Source organism: Bison bison, unplaced genomic scaffold, assembly GCF_000754665.1.
Source record: "Bison bison bison isolate TAMUID 2011002044 unplaced genomic scaffold, Bison_UMD1.0 scf7180017864312, whole genome shotgun sequence".
NCBI lineage: Eukaryota > Metazoa > Chordata > Mammalia > Artiodactyla > Bovidae > Bison > Bison bison.
In genome coordinates, this window is record NW_011494884.1 from 915,657 (window position 1) to 920,948 (window position 5,292).

The 5,292-nt window shown below is 50.2% G+C and overlaps 1 long non-coding RNA gene across 1 annotated transcript in view; it reads left to right on the plus strand.

The window, feature by feature from the left end:
• The window catches only part of LOC104997600, an 846-nt gene extending 586 nt beyond the window's left edge, over positions 1-260 (plus strand). The window contains exon 2 of the long non-coding RNA XR_826342.1: positions 87-260. This is a non-coding gene — a long non-coding RNA (uncharacterized LOC104997600). The remainder of the gene's footprint in view (positions 1-86) is intronic.
• Positions 261-5,292: the final 5,032 nt, after the last annotated feature.

Below are 5,292 nucleotides of genomic sequence, written 5' to 3' on the forward strand. Positions count from 1 at the left end.
CCGACCCCGCTCCCCCCCGCCCCCCGCCCAGTTCCTTCATCCTACCGAGTTTTGCGTGGGTCTATATATTCTTTTCCGCTGGTCAGGTGCTCCTGTCTGCTCTCAGCTAGTGTTCTGCATGCACTTCTGAAGTGTCTGAAGGTGTATTCCTGATGTATCCATGAAGAGAGATGTACTCCCTGTCCACCTACTCCTCTGCTATCTTATTCTCTCAAATTCATTCCTTTTTATGGCTGAAATATATATACTTCATTGTATATGTGCATATATACTTCATTGTATCTATGCACCACAACTTCTTTATCCTTTCATCTGCCAGACAGCTTTAAAGAACAAAGGTGGACTCTACAGACCCACAAATCCCTTTGGAAAAATAACATGGGTACCTTGCTTACTGGGTTCCCAACAGCCTTACCAGTTGAGTAAGAAATGTTACTTTTTGGTGGGTACAGGAACCTCAAGACATTTTGGTCCTTGAAAAGAGAGGGATCTCCACCCTGTTATTGGCCAAATGGAGAAACAGGACCCAGAGATGTGTTCCTAGGAACACAAAAGGACTCCATGTTTCAGTTCCCAGACAAAGCTCGGGGTGCATCCATGTCTGGGCTGATGGACATCCAACATCACCTTTCCTGGTGCTTCCTTGGGGAGAGTGATGGCCAGGACTCTGTCCCTTAGGAAGACATGGGGAAACTGAGGCCAGAGATGTGGATCCCTAGGACCACCCTGGCAAGGGTGAAACCCAGATGCTGGGCTCTCTGATAGTGTACTCATGGAATGCTTTCTGAGGGAGACAGAGCACAGGGAAATTTGGTCAGAATGAAAAATGATTTATATTCCAATGTATTTGAAAAGTGGGGGCTTCCCAGGTAGCGCTAGTGGTAAAGAACCCACCTGCCAATGCAGGAATTTTAAGAGAGGCTGGTTCAATCCTAGGTGGGAAAGATCCCCTGGAGGAGGGCATGGCAACCCACTCCAATATTCTTGCTTGGAGATCCCATGGACAGAGGAGCCTGGCAGGCTACAGTCCCTAGGGTCACAAAGAGTCCCACTTGACTGAAGTGACTTAGCAGGCACATATTTGAAAACTAGAGGCTTGGCTGTGTTCACAGACTCTCTATTCATTCATTTATTCATTCTCTCTCCCTTTCTGTTTCTCTCTCAGTCCTGGAAAAGCAGCTTTTATCTTTGAAGGCACAAAGCCATCCTGGGATGGAGCCCATACACATTTCCTCCTCTGGGGCCACTGCTGCCTGCGGCAGGTTGCAGTCCAGAGGAAAGCCTGATGCGGGGATGCAGTCCCAGTGTCTGTGGCTCTGGGACCATTGTTATGTTAATCACATGCCTTTACAAGGAGAAGCCCAACACTCAGCAGCTCTTGGAATCATTCCTGAGCTCAGCTCAGCTTTGCATCTTGTGATGAGCGAAAACCATCTTGCTTAATGCACAAAAACAGGAACACATGCGGGTTCCCACTGAAATCTGCTGGGGCTCAATCATGTTTGTTTCTCTTCAGAAACATACTCGTGAGTCAGAGCATGCATTAGAAGCTATTGCTGACCCTGCAAGGGGGTGTGTGAGACTGGGTCACAGGCTGTCCAAGCTTGGAGAGTCTTCCACGGCAAACACAATTACTATTAGGGGAATTGCCTGAGAGGATTAGGCTGGGATCTCCAGACACCCCGATGAGCTGAGACTCTACTTGAGAACAATCAATTCTCCCTTGGTGACAGAGTTGTCAACTCTCCTGAGCATCAGGGCCACTGTTCATGGGCTCTTGGCATTTCTCCCAGCTTTTACCCTGAAGCTGCACAGGTTGGTCTCTCCATTTCCAGCTCCATAGCAGTGTTCCCGAGTGGCACAGGCATGAAACCCAGCAGCATTAGGAGCAGCTGGCCCGTTTTCAAGTGGGTAGGTTTGTCCTCCATCCAAGTATGTGGCTGACGTCCAGGGCCTGAGGTTGGCTCACACCTAGAGATCTAGCCTGGTTAGTGACGGAGAGGGACCACGGGGTGAGATGACTCTGGATCATGATGCTCCTGAAGAAAAACGGAGCTGTGTGGGGTGACCCACTGCCCTTCTGAAGTCATAGCTTGGTGGTAATTCTGGGAGGGACATATGGTTTCCCATTGGCTTGAGGAAGTCACTCATGCCCTTTTATTCCTTCCTTTAAGGCATCAATTGAATGACACAGAGCCCAGTATACTGCTAGGCAGTAGCCTCTATAAAAGAAGCTCTGTGATGGCTTCCTCAACTTCTTCCTAGCTCTGTTGTAACAAAACTTAGAAAGATCAAATGATGCTTTTTCATCTAAGGACTGGTGACGCAACCAGGCAAATGGTTATCAGAGTAGCATCTTCCTGTAGTAACTATGAGGATAGCATCAGTGAGGATACTGTAGCCATTGTCTTAGGTTTTAGTGCCCATCCCACTAGCCATTCAATAAATGCTGTTGAGTACCTGCTGTATACCAGATCCTGGGCTAGGTATGGCCTTGAGAAGACTAGTTTAATAGAGAGATAGTGATTGAAATAGAGTGAATTGTCACAACTTCTAGTTTAAGGCAACAGAAACACAATTCTAAATGCCAGAGGTCAAGGGGGTACTTGTTGGTCAAGGACAACAAGGAAGGGTTCTGAGTTAGCTGTTCTGTGTGGCCCCCAAGTTCTACCCTTCACCCTTCCCTGCCCTGATCTGTTGGGGAAGCTGGTCCTAACTCTGCCTCAAAGCACTTCCTCAATTTCTGGTTGAGATTAGGGGGAGAGAGTAGTTGGGATATTTTTCCTGCTTCTGTCCTGCTGGCCTGTGGCCCTTGCAGAGGCTGAACTTCTCTAAGGAAACAGACCCTGCCCAGGGACAATTTCCCTTGAAAACAGCTCCCCCTGGCTTCCAGAAATCTTGCTTCCTCACTTTGTCATTCAAACAATCCCAGGGATAGACTTCCTACTCTTGCTAGTCCCTGGGGTTCTTCAGCATCCCTGTGGATCCCCTTCAGCTACCCGCACCTCTGAGGACAACCCTAGACAAAGCTTTATTCAGTCATCCACACCGGGTGTATCATTTGGCCCCATGTGGACCCTACCTGACTCAGGTGTGCCAACAACACTGCAGGAGGCAGATGGTGTGAGCTTCGAGAGCAGCAGGAACCAGATGATTGAACGTCACTGGGTCCCTTCACTCCTGCACTGACCTTTTTCTTTCCCACAGGGAATCAACTTCTCCAGGTGTCAGGAAACACAGGGTGCACACTCCTAGGGTCTCTTGTCAGGGAGCCTCAGCCCCTGGCGATGATCTCAAATTGGAAAATCAGTGGGAAAGAGTCCAACTGGCTTGGCCTCAGTCAGGTGACCACATATGGATAAAAACATGGACATGAGGGTGGGCTCGTGTGTCCACTGTGAGATGCTCATAGAACATGTTAATTGGGAGCTCCTCAAGGGCAAGAACCATGCCACTGCCACCTTTGTATCCCCAGTGCCAGGCACTGAGTGGGTGCCCAAGAGATGTTTAATGAAGGGACCCCTCACCCTGCCTGCCTGAGCACCACTCTGGGCTCTGACACTTATTAGAGGTAAGATTTGGGGTGAGTCATTGGGCACAGAGAAGCAGATGATGGTGACAGATGAGATGGTGCTGAGCATCCTCGTTCCAGCCTCCTAGGATTCCACAGAGAGAGCCTCTGGGTCAGCTGGCTGCTGCACTACCTGGTCTGGGGACACTGTGAGGTGTACCCCAGTCCAGGTAGATCCTTTCCCTGGGAACCAGAGGTTCCTGAAATAGGGTATGGATACTCCTGTCCTGAACCCCTGAGGACCTGGCCTAGACAGTAGGTGGGAGTGGACCCTGACTAAGTGACTTGTGGGGAGTCTGGATCACAGGAACGTGACTGTGCAGAGCCCTGAGTCCTTTAAACAGGGCACAGGGCAGCTGAGCCATGCTGGCTGGGACACAGGGACCAGGAGGTGCTGACCCCAGGAGAGCAGGCTCCTCGGGTGGTATCAGGAGGGCTTTGGACCTTCCTGAATCTGCTCCTGGGTCACCTGCTTGCTTTGAGTAAGTTCCAGATCCCAGGGAATGCACACCTGCATGGAGGTGGTACCAGTCTCCAAGATTCCTGGTGCTGTGCTGTGCTTGGTTGCTTAGTTGTGTCTGACTCTTTGCAACCCCATGGAGTGTAGCCCACCAGACTTCTCTGTCCATGGGATTCTCTAGGAAAGAATACTGGAGTGGGTAGCCTTGCCCTCCTCCAGGGGATCTTCCCAACCCAGGGATTGTACCCAGGTCTCTTGCATGGCAGGCAGATTCTTAACCATCTGAGCCACCAGAGAAGCCCCCAGGATCCCTTAAAGAGAGACAAAGGGTCCTTTGATGATACCACCCATGTGGTATACCACTTGGTTCACCACCTCTGCTAGGAGCCTTCAACTTGGAGAGTTTGACAGGTGGGAAATCACATGCTGTTCTAGGAAGCCCTGGAGAAATGAGTTCCATGTTAACTCAACGCTGCAGGACCTGCCCAAGGGGAGGTGCCCCTACATCTGCCCCATGAGACACTCTGTGCTTCTGTCAGAAATGGCTGCAGAGCTACAGGTCACCCCAGGACTCACTGCATCCTGGAGCTTGTGGAAGCAACAATTGTCATGTGGCGCACCCAGGGGACCCAGATGCAGGAAGAGAGACCTTGTCTGGAGTCTTCTAGCATCTTCCTTACTGCAGAGAGACAGAAAAACCACCACCTGAACTGATCTGCCCCATCCTGGTGGTCCTTGGACCCTCCCTGGAGGTCTGCACCCCAGAAAGCTCAGGTGGTCAAGTCTGAAGTGCCTTCATCCTGGGCCCAGAAGCTGGGGCTCCTGGGAGATCACTGAGTGCTTGTCAGTGATGTGTGAGCCAGCCTGACACTTCTGCTTCTCTCTATTCTTTTCTTTCCAAAGAAAAGACCGGAAGTTACTGGCTCTCAGGCTGCAATTTCTCTTTTTCCTTCAAATGGTAGAGTGATGTACTACATGAGTGGTATTCCTGAAATGCACAATTAGAAGTGAGCTTGGGTGTTTACTTTCTGGATCATCATCCCTGATTTGGGCACAGGTGTCTGTGTATCGCTAGTAGTAAAGAACCCGCTCGCTAATGTAAGAGACATAAAAGATGCATGTTCAGTCCCTCGGTTGGGAAGATCCCCTGGAGGAGAGCATGGAAACCCATTCCAGTTTTCTTGCCTGGAGAATCCCATAAACAGAGGGACCTGGTGGGCTATAGTCCATAGGGTCACGGAGTCGGACACAACTGAAGCAA